The 17,560-nt window shown below is 42.0% G+C and overlaps 2 long non-coding RNA genes across 3 annotated transcripts in view; both read right to left on the reverse strand.

The window, feature by feature from the left end:
• LOC309515591 overlaps positions 1-2,402 on the reverse strand; it is a 190,279-nt gene extending 187,877 nt beyond the window's left edge. The window contains exons 1-2 of one of the 2 annotated variants that reach the window (XR_014212538.1): positions 1,893-2,402; positions 363-547 (exon numbers count right to left, since the gene is read on the reverse strand). This is a non-coding gene — a long non-coding RNA (uncharacterized lncRNA). Of the gene's footprint in view, positions 1-362 lie in introns of both variants that reach the window. The other variant, XR_014212539.1, reaches the window with a different exon arrangement.
• Positions 2,403-7,983: 5,581 nt separating this feature from the next.
• LOC309515600 overlaps positions 7,984-17,560 on the reverse strand; it is a 29,071-nt gene continuing 19,494 nt past the window's right edge. Inside the window, exon 5 of the long non-coding RNA XR_014212555.1 lies at positions 7,984-8,418. This is a non-coding gene — a long non-coding RNA (uncharacterized lncRNA). The remainder of the gene's footprint in view (positions 8,419-17,560) is intronic.

A 17,560-nucleotide genomic window follows, 5' to 3' on the forward strand; every position in this document is an offset into this window, starting at 1 on the left:
TGCCCTTGAATTGCTGTGACTTTGCCACTTTCAAGCATCTCATGTCACTTGAACAGCAGGTTTTACACAGGATTTACATACATCTATGGGTCACCATGACTCACGGCTGCAGTAGTTGGATCACCACAGGGCAAGGGCGTACAATTATCCAAACCACCAGATAAGATATTTGAGATATTTTAAAGAAACGACCAAGGGATGGTTGGTTTCCCACCTTTACAGCCAACCGTTCCCCCTCCCCAACCCTTGGATTCAATGAGCATACGCAAAACATGTTTTAGCACTAAAGAATAGAAACTATGTGAGCAGGTGAAAATGACCACTCTTTAAAAGTTCTGATATATTGCTTTTATGGTACTTACTGTGCAGATGATGCGCATCTATTTGTTCCAGCAGAATCAGTAGAGGTGCTAGACCAGTGCTTGGAGGCAGTGATGAGTTGGATGTCGGCCAAGAAACTGAAGCTGAATCCTAAGATGGAGTTGCTATGTGTTCCAAGTCTCACGTCCAGAAGGTGAGGAGACAGCCTGGATAAGACTGCATTCACCTGGAAGAAGCAGGTCTTCAGCTTTGGGGTACTCCTAGATTCAACACTGTCACTAGACTGTCAGGTGCCCTTGGTGGTACCTTTTTTCAGCTCTGGCTGGTTCACCACCTATCATGCTTCTGGACAGAGATTACTTGACCACTGTACTCCATGCAGTTGAACAAACTCCCTCTGAAGATGGTGTCCTTCATTGGAGGTTTTTAAGCAGAGGTTGGATGGTCTTCTGCCATGGATGCTTTAGTTGAGATTCCTGCACTGCAGGGGGTTAGACAAGATGATCCTCAGGGTCCCTTCCAACTCGACAGTTTATGATTCTATGCTCTGGTAACTTACAGATTGCAATATTGTAATATGCTCTATGTGGGGCTGCTCTTGAAGAGGACTCAGAAGCTATCTGGCAGGGGTTCGCATCTCATTTTAAAACAGTTGCACTGGTTTGTTTCTGGACCCAATTCCAAGTAATCATGTTCGTGTTTAACACTCAGATCCAAAAAATATATGAAAGGCTGTCCCCTTCTCTACAGACCCTCTTGGGTGCTAAGATCAGGAAAGGGGGCCATCTTGGTGTCCCACCACCCTCAGAGACTCAGTGTGGTGGCGACTTAGGATAGAGCATTCCCTGTGGCAGCCCCTAAGTTTATTTCTCACAGAGGTATGTGAGGCACCTTCATTATACAGGTACTAGCAAATGCTAAAAATGCACTGACTTTTGACAGTTGAGATGTACCAGTATATTCTTAGGAACCACCTTATTTCATTAATTGTAACTTGTTTTAAACCATTTTTTAATATTGTGTTTTAATTGTTGTAACCTGCCCTTGGACCTTGGGGTAGTAGTAGTAGTAGTAGTAATACTTATGTCAGTTCATGAAGGTGGAATAAAATTAATAATAATAATAATAATAATAATAATAATAATAATAATAATAATACTTATCTCCGTTCATGAAGGTGGAAGAACAACTCAAGCCAATTAAGCATATCTGGCTGACTTGTTCTGTCCTGTGGGAAATCCTAGTCACAAAACTAAATATTGGTGCAAGTAATGGCACAATTTATTTCTTTATTTCTCTCTCACACACACACTCCCTGTGTGTGTGTGTGTGTGTGTGTGTGTGTGTGTGTGTGTGTCTTTAAACTATTACATTTCTTAATACCATCCTTCCAGGGTTTATTCTAACATGCAGCTTGACACATTTTGTGCTCTGTCAAAAATAAAAATTATGCACTGTGAAACAAGTTTTTGTGCAGTTGGGCATATGGGATTTAACAAGGAGCTAGGTAGTTTTCTAAAAAAGAAATAGATAAATAGTAAAGATAAAAAGAAGCAGAAAATGACACAAACTTCCCGCTTCTCCCGGGCCGCAGCAAGGAGCTCTTTCCAAAGGCAATTCAGCGTTCAGCAGCTCCAGTCGCCCTCAGACCTTGAAGCGACTCCTTCAGCAGAACTTAGGCCCGGTAGCCCATGGAGATCTCCCTCTTTCAAATGGCTGCTTGGCAAAGCCCCTGACTGCCCTTTCAGCTTTTTCTGCCGGTTGCCTTGTCCTTCATTCTCTGAGTCTTCTGTCTTCTCTTCTCGATTTTAACACAGGACACATCTCTGCTGCATCGTACTACCGTTCCCAATATCCTTGGAGCTTTGGTCCTGTCAGGATTAATTTTGCCCTCCCCCTGGAGACCTCGTTCTTGAAGAAAATTGACATCAAATGACAAGACTTTTGGAAAGGTTAAGAAGGCAACACCTCAGAGGGTGGGGAGACAAGGCCTCACTCGCTCCACTAGGCCCCAAGAGACTGCAGCGCTTTGCAGGTAGGCCAAGCAACACCAGGGTCCCCAGACAAACTGCAGGATAAGCAGATATTAATAAATGACACATGGATTAACAATACATGGATCAGAAGCAACAGCCATTTTGTGAAGGTCCTTAATATACACCAAAATGGCAAATATAGATAGAACCTCCCAGCATCATTTTACAGGGGTAGTAGCCATTTTGTTGCAGAAGGGAAATCCTAGTCACAAAAATGAAAATTTTGGGCCGACAATGAGCTTCACAGGGGCTTTGTGAGGGGAGGCAAGTTGATTGGCAGGTAATCTCTTCCTCCAAATAACTGGGGGGGGGACATCCCCTGGTCCCCCATTCTTTTCAAGGCACCTCATGATTTTTTCCCGCTCCCACATTGGCTTTTTCATTTCCCCAAATTTCCTATCTTTTCCATTTCCCTGTGCTATATTTTCTTCCTGTTTCTTTCACTTTATTCCTTATCCCCCCCCCCCTGCACTTTCAAGTTCTTTCAGTTACAAAAAGTTCAGAGGTGTGGGCAGTGTGCTGGGTTTCTTTAAAATAATCATTGCAGATTGGAGGGGTCTCAGCCTCCTGGTCTTAAAAGATAGGAAAAGCTATGTAGTATGAGGTCTACCCACCCGTGCTTTTGAGCAATTATTATCATCATGATCATCACCATTCATTAGTAATCAGCTTCTACAGAAGCATCTCAAGTCATTGTTTAAAATAAAGTTAAAACCAAAAAAGCAGTCTATAAATTTGAATCAGAACTAAAACAATACAAAATAGACGTGCATGGCAAAGACCCATTTATCCAGCAGTTACGAACACTTAAAGGAATAGGTCAACCATTAGCTAAGTAGGAAATAAAAAAGAGTAATTTTAAGCTGACTGCAGTTTAGAAATCATGGTGTCTATAGACCTTGTTCATGATAGCCACGAACTGCTCAGAGAGATGCTTGAAGAGCAGCTCTTGGACAGGTGACACATGTTGTAGTACATTTACATAATAAAATACATCTCGTGGTTAAAACATATTCAAAGCAGGGCACTTTACTGCATCAGGAGAATTGTCCTTTCCAGCAGCAAGCACTGTAATATGTCACAGATACAGATGTACTCGAAGAACTAACGTTTCCATGATATATGTGATCTTTGAGGAGCCCTTTCAAGCAACTCTTAATCTGTTAAAATAATTCCTTTTAAAGCACCAAGGTTGTGGCTTTTAATAGATTTTTACCATATTAGCACTGGATCATACTTCCCCTTGCAGTAGCTAATCTTCAAAGAACACTCAATTAGCATACTGTATTTTTCTACTGTATTAGCAAATATTACAAAGACAGTATTATAGTCATTATGAACCTAATAACTAGCGCATGACACAAAGCATTATTCTGTTAACACTTCCATGAAACATGGCACTTAGAGATGCAGCCACCAAAAGATCTGGAAATCGTCCTACTATTTTTTCCTAATCGCTTCAAACAAACCCACAAGAGAAGAGATTTATACATTCAGGTATTCACGCAATACAGTCCACACACACAAAATAGCACCATCTCAGAATATTGGTGGGAAATTTTGCAAGTTGGAATGTGCCACATGGGGGAAAGCTTCCACGTCAGGAAGTATGTTAAGGAAGGTAAATTGTGAGAGCTTGGACATTTGAATCACATTGTAAGAGTCGTGAGAAAACTGTTGTCAGATTAAAACTGAACTCCAATTTTATGCGAAGGTCTGATGCAGTATAAGGCAGCTTCCTGTCTTCCTAAGCATGTGAGGGGCTGGAAAGAGCCATGAAACTTCAGGCCCTTTGTACAACAAGTGCATCCAGGGGGCTATAGTGAGAAGCTATGTAGTGACCAATTCCAGATGGGCAGCCCTTCCTCTAGCTTTCCTGGTGCTAGTGAAGACGTGTGTTGTCCTGAAGGAAGGGAAATGGGTGGCACTGTGGTCTAAACCACTGAGCCTCTTGGGCTTGCCAATTGGAAGGTTGGCTTGGCAGTTCAAATCCCCAAGACGGAGTGAGCTCCTGTTGCTCTGTCCCAGCTCCTGCCAACTTAGCAGTTTGAAAGCACACCAGTGCAAGTAGATAAAATAGGTACCACTGCGGCAGGAAGGTAAATGGTGTTTCTGTGCGCTCTGGTTTCTGTCACAGTGTTCCATTGCAGCAGAAGTGGTTTAGTCATGCTGGCCACAGGACCCGGAAAGCTGCCTGTTCACAAACGCCAGCTCCCTCAGCCTGAAAGCGAGATGAGCACCGCAACCCTAGTCACCTTTGACTGAACTTAAGCGTCCAGGGGTCCTTTACCTACCTTTTTACCTGGAGAAAGGCAAAAATGAAGTATTCCTAGCCATGCTGCTCAATCCTGAAAGGACCACCAGTCTACCTGAGAGTTCTGTTGTTCTATTTATTTTAGGAGTACAGGAAGCTGCCTTGTACCATTGGTCCATATAACTCAGTGTTGGATACACTGCAGCAACTCTTCAGATGTACCTGGAGACATCAGGAATTCAACCTGGGCCCTTTTATATGCAAGACAGATGCTCTGCCACTGAGCACTGTATTTTATTTTGCAGTGTTTTTTATTTTTATTTTGTTTTAGTTCTTTAAAACTGATAACCACCTTGAGTGATTTGACATGCAGTAAATGCAAAATAAGTACCCTGTTGCCGCAGCAATACCAGAGAGTCTTGCAACACTTCAGAGGCTATCAGGTGTACTGGAGCAGAGCCACAGCCTGCTTTTGATTAAAGCTCTCAAAGCAAAATGGCTCTGAGCTCCAGGGGAAGCAGCCTTACATAGGCTTTCCCCTCCTTCCCTGTAGCAAGGGCTCATGGGGCAGTTTCCCCCCATGAACCCGTCACACAGAGAGAATACTGGATACTGCCCTCTTATTTCACTGACATCTGTGGGCCAAAGTGCCTCTAGTCTAGGCAAAGACGTCCTGTGCTTATAGGGCATGGAACAGGGTTTAAAGATTATGTCGCAAAGTATCTGATGGTCTTTAAGATGTCCAAAGACTCTCGGTTCTTTTTGAGAACATGAGAAGAGCCTGCTGGATCAGCCTATGGCTCATCTAGACCAGCATCCTGTTCTCACAGTGACCAGCCAGATGCCTGTGGAAAACTCACAAGCAGGACCTGAGCACAGGAGGACTCTTCCCTCCAGCGGTTTCCAGCGACTGCTATCAGAGGTATTACTGCTTGCGACCGTGGAGGCAGAGCATAGCCATCATGGCTAGTAGAAATCTGTTTGAGAAGCCTGTTGCATGCTCATCAATATGTTAATATATTCATATGTGGTTCATAAAATAAAGGTAAAGGGACCCCTGGGGTTGCGGCGCTCATCTCGCTTTATTGGCCGAGGGAGCCAGCGTACAGCTTCCAGGTCATGTGGCCAGCATGACTAAGCTGCTTCTGGCGAACCAGAGCAGCACACAGAAACGCTGTTTACCTTCCCGCTGGAGTGGTACCTATTTATCTACTTGCACTTTGACGTGCTTTCTAACTGCTCGGTTGGCAGGAGCAGGGACCGAGCAACAGGAGCTCACCCCGTTGTGGGGATTCGAACCGCCGACCTTCTGATCGGCAAGTCCTAGGCTCTGTGGTTTAACCCACAGCGCCACCCGTGTCCCTAGGGCATAAATGCAAGGACCTTATACATAGAAATCTGGAGAGTTAGCCTTCAGTGGCTTGTGTATAAAAATATGACACTCAAATTATTTTAATTATGAAAGAAAAAAGTAAACAAACAAAAAAACTTAGAATCATAGAGTTGGAAGGGAACCCAAGGGTCGTTTAGTCCAACCCCCTGCAATGCAGGTATCTCAACTGAAGCATCACTGACAGATGGCCATCTAACCTTTGCTTAGAAACCTGTAATGTCCACCACCTTCTGAAGGTGTCCGTTCCAATGTCAAACAGCTCTTACTATTAATGGATTCCAGATGAAAGAAATGAGATTCTGATTAAACATTGGTTTTGGTCCTAGACTCTGGAGCTGTTCAGAATATTTCCATGGTAGTACCTGTATTTCTTTTCCATGATAGCAAATAAAAGTCTCCAGTGATAAAGCAATGCTTTTTTATTATTATTAAAAAAAATACTGATGCTTCCCCTACAAGTCAGATAATTGAGATTTTCATTGTGGCAGACTAGATTTGGAGATTCCCCTCATTGAGTATCTAATTCATTCCTAATGACATAATCATTGGTGAACAGTAAATGCAGTTTAGGAGGTCAGACTATTAGTCACTGGCTGTCAGAGAAATATGACTGCTGTTTTACTATCCGTTTTTACATTTTACTGTGCAAAGATTGGGGTGAGATACACAAATTGCACAAAATTGCATGTTTTGATTGGAGTGATGGATGGCACCTACACAAAAATTAATAACGTGATCTATACAAAATGATAAATCAGAATTCAATTTGCAGATGTGACTAAACAAATGGGACCTGTAACAAAATCTTGCAGTGTATGCCCCCCCCCAATATGTTCCTTAGTCATAGTGCAGCTCAGCTACTTGGGGAGAGGGTAAGGCTGTGATTATGTGGATTGCACAATTTTTCCCCTCGTATGTGCTTTTGTGCATGTTTGCGCACATGTGAGCACTTTCCGTTAAACTGTCTCAGAGTTTCCTGTCTACACTATTGGGAGTTGCTTGATGGGTTGTATTTGCACAAAATGAGTGCATGTCAGGGGCTGGACTGAAGAGGAGGAGGAATGGTGGAAGTCTCCTCCCTCTTCTTCTGTAGCTTCCAGAGAGGAGGGAGTCAGTCTTGATTTACAGCTTTGAGGAAGATAAGAGCTCAGGGACAGACAAACAGCAGAGTTATACAGTGTTAGGAGAAGAGGGAGGAGAGGCAGAGCAGCTAGCTGACATGTTTTTGGACAGCATCATTGACCTGACCAGTGGAAGTAGGAAGTGGGATAGATGTCACTCAGCAAAACATCACCATGTGCGTTTTTAAAAAACCCTCTTCACACAGTGTACTTCAGTACATCCATTGTACGGCAAAATGTGATTTTTCTGTTTTTGTTGTTGTTTTCCTTACTCCATTATCCGGAAAATCTGAATTAAATGGGAGGAAGTATGGGCTGCCATTTGGATGAGGACAACAACATGTGGGCGACACCAAAAAAAATTGCACACATGGGATGCACTGAATCCACTCTGCTGTGTGTACACAGTCTAAGTCTGAGGAATTAAGAAAGACTAAAGGACTTTTGTTTTGAGTCCTTCCCCTGCTGTGCTAGACAGTGCTACAGGGCTGTCAGTGCCAAACCTGAAAATAATTTAAATAGCTATATTGTGAGGGTGGATGCAGTTCTAGGAATGGGAAAGGCATCTCCCAATCTCTCATCCCCCGTCCAAGATTGTTGTTGTTGTTGTTTAGTCGTTTAGTCGTGTCCGACTCTTCGTGACCCCATGGACCAGAGCACGCCAGGCACTTCTGTCCTCCACTGCCTCCCGCAGTTTAATCAAACTCATGCTAGTAGCTTCAAGAACACCATCCAACCATCTCATTCTCTGTCGTCCCCTTCTCCTTGTGCCCTCCATCTTTCCCAACATCAGGGTCTTTTCCAGGGAGTCTTCTCTTCTCATGAGGTGGCCAAAGTATTGGAGCCTCAGCTTCACGATCTGTCCTTCCCCGTCCAAGATACTTACTATAAACTGCCCCTGCCCTTCATTCTCCTTCTCTGCCACACCCCCAAACAGTTGAGACAATATTTTGTATTTCGAGCACCCATAGACTTTATTGGTAATGCCAATCATTTCCATGTGTCATGACTTCATGAAAACCTCAAGTCTTCAGACATTGAAATCACACATTTGGGGACTAGCTCCACACCCAGTGATGATATTCCATGGCCTTCTGAAGGTACCCTGAGCTGCTCCAAAGGCAATGTTATCTTCATGCACAGAGTTGCCCACTAAAATTGCATGCTCATCAGGGTAGAGGGTAGTTGGCATGACCCTGCAACTCCTTCATGAGTGGTTTAACTAGATGAGAGGGATTCTGTGAAACCCACTACAGTTCGTCTGACATCTGTTTTCTTTAGATCCTTTCTTGCCTATGGAAAGAGAGAGACACCAGCCATCAGCATTCTATAAGCTCAGAGATTTTTCTTAGGAAGCTTGGGGCTAGTTTTTGTACATTGTTCTGTGTGCCTAGAGGAGAGATAGGAAGCTTGATGTCGTTTGACTTTAGCTGCCATCAGCCCCAGCCAACATGTGCAATGGTCAGGAACAAAGGAAGCTATATAGTCCAACAATGTTTTTATGACCATAGGTTCCTGATCCAAGGTGTCACCTGACTATTCAAAAACCAATACTTTAATTTTTGGGCGGCCTATTTCAATTCCAAACTCAACCATCTGAAGGGTCGATGTAAACAAAATTATGCCTTTGCCATGATAATGTATGCATTAGCAACCTTACCTTTATACAATATAATTCAGCCACAAATGCAAATCTCCTTAGCTATTTTTATGATGTGCAAAATCAATCATCAGGTCCCAGTGGTACATTCTGGTAATATGCTGATGGCAGTTCCCTGTCTGAAAATTTCCTGAATAAACACTGAATGCATATTGCACATCTACTGAGCATCATGATTGTCTCATCTTAACTGCTTGTACACTCACAAAACAATCCTATTGGTTGGACTTTGTAATGCGTGAAAGCACCCAAATAAAACCAAGTGATAGATTCGTTATTGCATTATGGAAAACAAGTGAAAACACCTGTTGTGGTAAACAATCAATATTTTACCACCTTACTATAGTTAATTTTACAAGTGATCCTAAAAAACAAACAAAAAACACACACATCTTCTAGGTATTTTATTGCAATACCCAGGTCATATATTATACCTTTATTCAGGTATACTACTTATTTTTGCAGAACATGCAATGGAAATAATACCTTGGTTTATTTCCACTTATTCCTCTAATTCATTCAATGATTTTCCACAGTCTAATCTCTATGAGGTCCATGAATTGTGGTGTCATCTGAGTACATTGGGGGCCTTTCCACACATGTTGGGTTAGGTTAGGTTAGGTTAGGTTAAGTTGGTTGTTATAATAAAAAAATTCCTTCCAGTAGCACCTTAAAGACCAACTAAGTTAGTTCTTGGTATGAGCTTTTGTGTGCATGCACACTTCTTCAGATACACACAGTGTGTATCTGAAGAAGTGTGCATGCACACGAAAGCTCATACCAAGAACTAACTTAGTTGGTCTTTAAGGTGCTACTGGAAGGATTTTTTTTATTTTGACTATGGCAGACCAACACGGCTACCTATCTGTACTTAGGTTGTTATGTTACTGTTTACTTATATGCCGTCTTTCAGCCAGAAAGGCTCCCAAGGCAGCTCCCAAGAATCAACAGATACACACAAATGCAATAATACAATTACAAAGTAACACAAATATAAACAATACAAGGATGAAATTCCAAACCTTTCAATGGTATCAATAATCAAACACATCTGTGTTCCTACCTAAAAAGGCAAAGAATATTCTTTACAAAAATGTTAAAAGAAGACAAGAATACTTAAGTAGCATCTTAAGCACGGCAGGTGTAAAAGCTTGATGGTCCTAGCACGCTCTTTGGCACAAACAGCTGATGCACAGAGAGTTCAATCCTGCTTTCACAGCATCTCTCTGCCCACACCCTAATGGCCAGCTATTGGGCTGATGGGCTATTTTGACAGGTGAGCAGGACAACCCACCAATGAATCAGCTGGCAACAACATAATGTTAGATGATTGACAAGTGGGTGGTTCTTCTCTCCTGTCAAAGTTGGCCCACCAGGGTTGGAAAGGTAAATATCTGGCCTACTGGACTGTCTGGTCCACCATAAGGGCAAACAGGGGTCAATGACCTAAAAGCCCCCTTAGGAGGATAGGACAGGCTGAAAAACGTATTTCAGAAAGGCTGCTATATCAGAAGGGCTGTTCAGAATTCTCCAGGCAACTATATCTCATGGCATATAAATCCGGTGTATAAATTCCTTATAGCATGTGTTTACAGAACCTTCAATGACCTTCTTTTACTTGTCATTCCAACTATATTTTTTTCAGAGAACAAGCATGTGGGCTGCAGTGCTGCCCCACACTATTATGCTGCCCAGCTAGAACCTGCACCTAAGCAGCTACCGAGGTGCAGACCATAATGCCTGGGTTTATCTATTCCCCCACTCGCAGTGCTATCTGAAGGCAGCCCTGTTCGGCTGTAAAGAAATGTTCGGCCAAAAGAAGACCGTACTAGTCTTCTCTGTGCTAGATTAGGCATAAGTCTGCTTTCATTCCAAAACAGCTATCTCTGCCATGACATTTTCGAGGTTCGCTATTCCGCAGGAGGTGGCGATTTGATGATTGTGTGGCGAAGTAGTATAATACTGCAAAATAGTCAGGCCACAAGCCCCTTCACCCAAAACAAGCTTGGAATACTATTTTAAGCCTGCTCCTAGACCACAAGAGAAGAGAGGAGTTGGTAACACGCTCCAATCAAAAGATTCAGCAAGCTTTTTTCACCATTATGTACCAGACTGAACTATACCAAAACAAGGGCAATTATTTAGTAGCCATGACTCAGAGCCCTGGCATGCAGAGGCTCCTGCTGCTATCTATGACAGATGGAAGTTCTGTTAACATACAGAGCTCCTTCCCTGTCCATAGACTGTTGTCCTGCAATACCTGTGGCCTTCCTGGATTGCAGTCTACATGTTTCAGCCAAATGTGCAATTGCAAATATCTCCTATACATCTTATCTGCACTCAGATTAAAAACAAAAAAAAAAGATTTTACAATACTTCTAAACAAATTCCCATGCTTATATTTGGGGGGACTTAAGACAAAAGAACTGTTCTTTTTACTCGGAGCCACAAAACTGAACTTCATGCCCTTCCCCCCCACCAAAGGAGGCATTGATGATTTACTAGAAGGTAAAAATAATACTAATTTAAATGTATTTTTGGCTGTCTTTTAGTAAAGTGATCTCAGTGTGTCTTTGGCACTTATTTTTGTAAACGTGTTACTTATTTTTGTGATCTACGGTTCATTTGAAGCATAACATTGTGTTTTTGAAGAAGTCTCATTTCGCAAATCTCCCTGTAATTTTCCGAAAAGCATTAGTTCTAAACCATTAGTTCTAAAAGGTAAAAAAGAAAGGAAAGGAAAAGTAAACTGTGATAGGAGGGGATAGCATATGAGTGTTGAACATGGCTTTTCTTTTCTTTCTCTTTTGCTGTTAACCATGCATATGTTTGTGCACAAGTGTGCATATATGTGCTCAAAAAGGGGGCATTGAAGGGCTTGGACAGACACCTACTATATTTGGAATAAACATATATTTAGCAAAACAAATGAATACTTATCCAAGATAAATATTCAGAAGGCAGATTGAACCACTGTCTCAAGGCATATGGCACAAGTAACCTTAGTGGTTACTCCATTAGTTCCACCCTTATTTTTAAAAGGGGTGACTGTTTTTACAGTAGAATAAATTATATTTTATAAAAAGGGTGTTAATTTATACACTTACTTTTTGTTAGATTTTCAGTTGCTGTATAGATTACATTATTTTTTATCTTTATTTTATGCAAAAACAGTGTAATAAAGTGAACACTGAGAAACAAGCCAAAACAGAACACACCCGACCTCACATTAATCACTGTACATTGAAAAATTATTTTGAGATGCAAACCCGTAACAGCAAGGAAAGGCAAGTGCGGTGAGGAAATGCTAATTGTGTGCTCATAATTGCATCCTTTAAATTCTGTATCTAGGACCTAACTGTGGTCCTCCATCTAAATAGGTTCCATCTAAATGGTTATTACTAGCATTGTCTAAAGCAGAGACATCACCTTGCCAACAAAGGTCCGTATAGTAAAAGCCATGGTTTTCCCAGTAGTGATGTATGGAAGTGAGAGCTGGACCATAAAGAAGGCTGATTGCTGAAGAATTGATGCTTTTGAATTTTGGTGCTGGAGGAGACTCTTTAGACTGCAAGATGATCAAACCTATCCATTCTTAAGGAAATCAGCCCTGAGTGCTCACTGGAAGGACAGATCGTGAAGCTGAGGCTCCAATACTTTGGCCACCTCATGAGAAGAGAAGACTCCCTGGAAAAGACCCTGATGTTGGGAAAGATTGAGGGCACAAGAAGAAGGGGACGACAGAGGACGAGATGGTTGGACAGTGTTCTCGAAGCTACAAACATGAGTCTGACCAAACTGCGGGAGGTAGTGGAAAACAGGAGTGCCTGGCGTGCTCTGGTCCAGGGGTCACAAAGAGTCGGACACGACTAAACGACTAAACAACAAAACAACAAAGCGTTGTCTATGAACTCACTGGCTGAAGTGCTTCCCAGTGGTCTATTGTTGAACATATTCCCTGGAATTATCTCATAAGAATTACTGGGCAGTGGATTTCTAATCAATGTGTCATTAATCTGACCTCTAGAGAGGCAGGAACATTTCTTCAGCTTTGCATCAATGAAGTCCCAAAGGCTGAAAAATCCCAACTTCCAAGTTTTATCTGGACAATTACTCTGGGTATTTGTTGTAAGGTCTCCACTTATAAAAGAGATCAAAGAATGGCACATGAGGGCGGGGAGAGGCTGTTTTGTACAGTGACTTTAATCTCACATGTAAATTCAAGGAGAGTGACTCGAGTTATGCACGCATGCTGTAGTCTGAAAATCATGTAAGCTTCCGTATCCATGAAGTACTGTGCTTCATGATGGAATATTAAATATACATGAAAGTATTAAGTCCTGCATAGATCACTGGAAATATTTTCCAGAGAACAAAGGCGCTTCAAGCCTTGTTGTTGTCATCTTATTTCCTTACACAATTAAGAGAATGTATGGCCTCTGCTGTTTCTTCCCTGCACTTCCAACTTTGCCTTGTGTGCATTTGCATCCTTTAATTTAGGAGACGAGTTATGAGTATATAGGGAATCAAAAATTCAGGAAGACATTGGGACAAGTACTGTTTGTGCATTGAGAAGAAGAAAAATGAGCCGGCATTTCGGTGTACAGCAGTATATTTCCAAGGCATTCTAGCTGTTCAGCTTGTACCTAATACAGTCTTTCACCTTCAGAAAACAGTCTCTGTATGTGGATCAGCTCCATAGGCTGCTGCACAAGGACAAAGCCTTTCACCCAGCAAATTGATGGCACATTTGGTTCTAGAATTGCCAGCTGAATTGCCAGTAGTGATACTCTTAGGCCTTCAGCATTGATGTGACCTGCAGAAATCAGCTGGTGCCGGGAGGGAGAACCAGGAAGGAACCTTCAGTTCTGGTCATGGCTGCCCCTTGTGGTGAGTTATCAGAACTTCAGCTTAACTCATTTCCTGACAAAAGGAATATAGTACTGAGACTGGACTTGCCCACCCATGGGCATTCCTGGACAGGAAAGTGTCTCAGCTGAGGCCCTGCCTGAGCAACAAAGGTTTCCTAACTGTGGTGTGTTTCAGTGCATACCTTCATTCTGATTCCTTGCTCACTTCAGTGAGCTGTTGAAGCTTTTTTGAGGCAGGAATATCAGCACGTTCAGTGCCCTAGGTGTGCAAATCTAGCTGCTGCTAAAATCAGATGAGAAGGGCCTGGTAAAAAAAGAGGAAGTTTGCAATCCCACCTGGCTGAACCCTGTGAGGGATGGGGAGACCAAAAAGCAGGCACGTGTTGTAAAAACATCTTAGATTCATTACTAGAACTTTACAGTAGTGAGGGGTAGATCTCCAGGCTGAGACTAGGGGTTGGATTTGGATTGTGAAAATGTCTGGCTTTTTGCATTTCATCACCATTCAAACCAGGCACACAGCTTTGCTGTGCTTGTGGTTCTTAGTAATGCTCAGTTGTAATGCAAAATAAACACGAAGATTGATTGCAGTTCTAGAAATACTAAGCTAGGCCAAATTGGCTACAATACACACAATACAACTGAAGAAACTCTGGTATGGCCAATGTTTAACAGGGAGGGGGTGGGTGGGAGGCTTCCTCTTCATTTTTTGCAAAGCAAAAAAAAAAGAGAAAGGAAAAGAAAGAAATCTTATTATGAGCTGTAACATAGTATCTGCTTCCAGTCTCCTTTAAAGGGGAATACTGATAGATGCTCTGTCTCCTTTAAGTTGTTTATCATTTTCCACGGTATTTGGGATTGAATTAATCTTCTAAAAACAGATTACACTCTAAAGTGTTTTACAGCTAAAAGCACCATCATGACTTTTTCACAACTTGTTAATGGAACAAAAAAACAGGTTAGATGCTGTGTTCTAGGTGGCGTAATGGGTGCTTACTACTGTGTTTGCCAAATCCATCAGTGGTATTTCACAGACATCCAGGAAACCTATTTGCTTCATAAATCATTGAAGCTCTTCAAGACCTTTGTATAAGCAAGAAATATTCTTGAAGTGTTTAGCATCAATAATAATGAAAACTGGCACTATGGCGTCTTAAGCAATCTAAAACAGAGTGTACAGTTGGGTTTAGCTTGACTTTCACTGAAGGATTACTTATAACAAGAATACATCATTGGCCATGACAGCTAGCAGCATGGCTCAACAAACTAACTTGTTGAAAACTTTGCTTTTTCAAAGTGATTAATTTAGAAAATCAGAGTTGCCAGGGATGAAGTCTTCTTGAACTTGTGGCCTCTCACCTGGAAATCCTTATCACAAATCCCAGATACAGGAAAGGGGCTCCTAATTCTGCTCCGGGGAGACATTTCCCACATGAAGTTTCTTCTTGACAACTTCCTATATTTGGTGCTGTATTCTGGCCACTATTAAACCTTGCTTTGCCACCTACTTTACACTGTACATTCTTAAATCAGGACACAATGAAACTGTAGAGTAGTTCTCAGCACACGCCCCATTGGGTTTCATGGGGCTCAGTGCCAAGTAACAGAGTACAGGATTGCAACCATAATTACTGGCCACATGACCTGAAGCCCCCTAATGTTCTTAACAGCCATTTCAGCAGAGTGCCTTTCAAGCCTTTTTCATTTGTCGGTGAGTTTCTGTAAATTTTTCTATGCCGCTTTTTGACCAAGGCCCCCGGAGTGGCTTATATAGAACAAAAAAAATTCAAAACCATGATCAAAGCGTTGCCCCCAAAATAAATACTAAGAAACATGGTGAGAGTAAAACAGTTAAAGCCAAGCCTTGCCCCACACTTCTGGCTTGGAGCGGATTCTGACATCATTACCCATCTACCCTTCCTTCAGCACCTTTCTTTTCTTTGTACAAGAATGGACCACGTCATCTTTTTTCATGGTTCTTTCTGCTACTTCCCCCTACTATTCTTCTTCCTAAGATGAGTGAGCATTTGAACCAGTCTGTCCAGTCCTAGCCAAACTCTCTAACCACTACTAGCAAGCTTCTGCAATTGCTTTGTACTCTAAAAGTGGCTGAAACGAGGTGGCTCATTTGTATATAGAAACATTTTCAGTGATGAATACCGTATACAGTGGTACCTCAGGTTACATACGCTTCAGGTTACAGACTCCGCTAACCCAGAAATAGTACCTTATGTTAAGAACTTTGCTTCAGGATGAGAACAGAAATTGTGTGGCGGCAGCGGGAGGCCCCATTAGTTAAAGTGGTGCTTCAGGTTAAGAACAGTTTCAGGTTAAGAATGGATCTCCGGAACGAATTAAGTACGTAAGCAGAGGTACCGCTGTATATATATATCCCATGAAGGAGCTAAATTTAGCCAACACAACCTACTACAGGGTGCAGCCTATGAAAGGCATGAACAAATTCTTCTTGGACATTGATTTCCTAAAGGAAGATTAAAATAATATCCACACAAATGAAGTGTGGTTTGCTGGTATCCTGTTTAATTTACTATACCCCAAATCCCAGGTAGACGGTGATATATGCACAATGTCTGAGAGGTAGTCCAGGATCCAGTGAAGGGAAAATAATAAAGCCAACGGCTGTGATGTTAAAACCCTGAAAGAAAATACTAAAAATATGCACAACAAAAGATGGGAGAATATGAAAGGTGAAGCTTCCACAATAAAGAGATGGGGGCTGAATGCAACATGGAGTCTTTTCCCTATTAACTACTGCCAACATCCTTCCACTTGCAGGTTATTTCAGCAAAATGGCTCGCCCCAATGGAATTACTGTGCATTCATGGCAAGGCTGTTTACAATAGGGTTAAAGCTGAATAAATAACTGGAAATTGCTGTGCAGCAGGAGCAACTGCCAGCCAGAATCAGGAAGGAGTTGATGTATAGGGCAAAAACTGGCAGCGACTTTGGGGTATAAAATGTGCTCTGACAAGGTGATTGCAGCCTTCTGCAGTGTGGTACAGGCCATTTAGAATAAACAGGAGGATAGGGATGTCATAGGATCAGAGGGACAAATATCAAGCGCAAGGGCACGGATGTCTGTGTTGAGCGAATGGAGATAGAAAATTAACTTCGGGGAGGTTTTAAACATCCCTTCTCTTCTTTATTCTTCTTCAGTGTGACTGCATGTTGTGCGGGCAAACTGATAATATTTTATGTTATGCCTATTTTGTCCTAATACTTGGCAGCAAGCAGCCCAGTTCAATGCATATTTACAAAGATGTCAGTCCACAAATATCAGCGAGTCTAGTACTAAGTAAGCACAGCTTGAGTGATACATCATGTCTCATATCGTAGGGGACAACTCTGGAAGAGAACACAGGTAAAAAGTCAGAGTCAGAAGAGGATGAACTGGCCAGAGCTGTTATACCGCCAGCTGAAGAACTGCCCTGGTTTAGCAGTAGTAATGTAGTGTAATTAGAAAAAAATAGAAATAAATATTCAGCACAAAGTTTGCAGCTAATTGCTTTGTTCAAATTGCCTGTATTTATTCCTTCTACGTTTTCAGTTTTCTTTTTCCCTGTCCATCCCAGTCAGAGACAGAGGAAAGCAAAAACACATACCTGTTAACATTCCATCCTGTCCAAACAAAATTGTTAGCATATTTCCATGTGCAGCTCTATAAAAGTCACTAATACAGTGCACTGAATTATTCTGACATGTTTTTCTTCCTGGTTTCAGACACACTAAGCAGTTATCTGCTACCATTCCTGTACTTAAAGCAGGGATACAGAGAATAATCCATTAAATCAGAAGTGGGCAACCTTTTTTTTCTTTAGTGGTCCACATTTCCATCGTGGTCATCTGTTGCGGGGGACATGCTGAATGTGGGTGGGGCCTCCCC

Source organism: Podarcis vaucheri (genome assembly GCF_965113315.1).
Source record: "Podarcis vaucheri genome assembly, chromosome: 12".
Taxonomy (NCBI): domain Eukaryota; kingdom Metazoa; phylum Chordata; class Lepidosauria; order Squamata; family Lacertidae; genus Podarcis; species Podarcis vaucheri.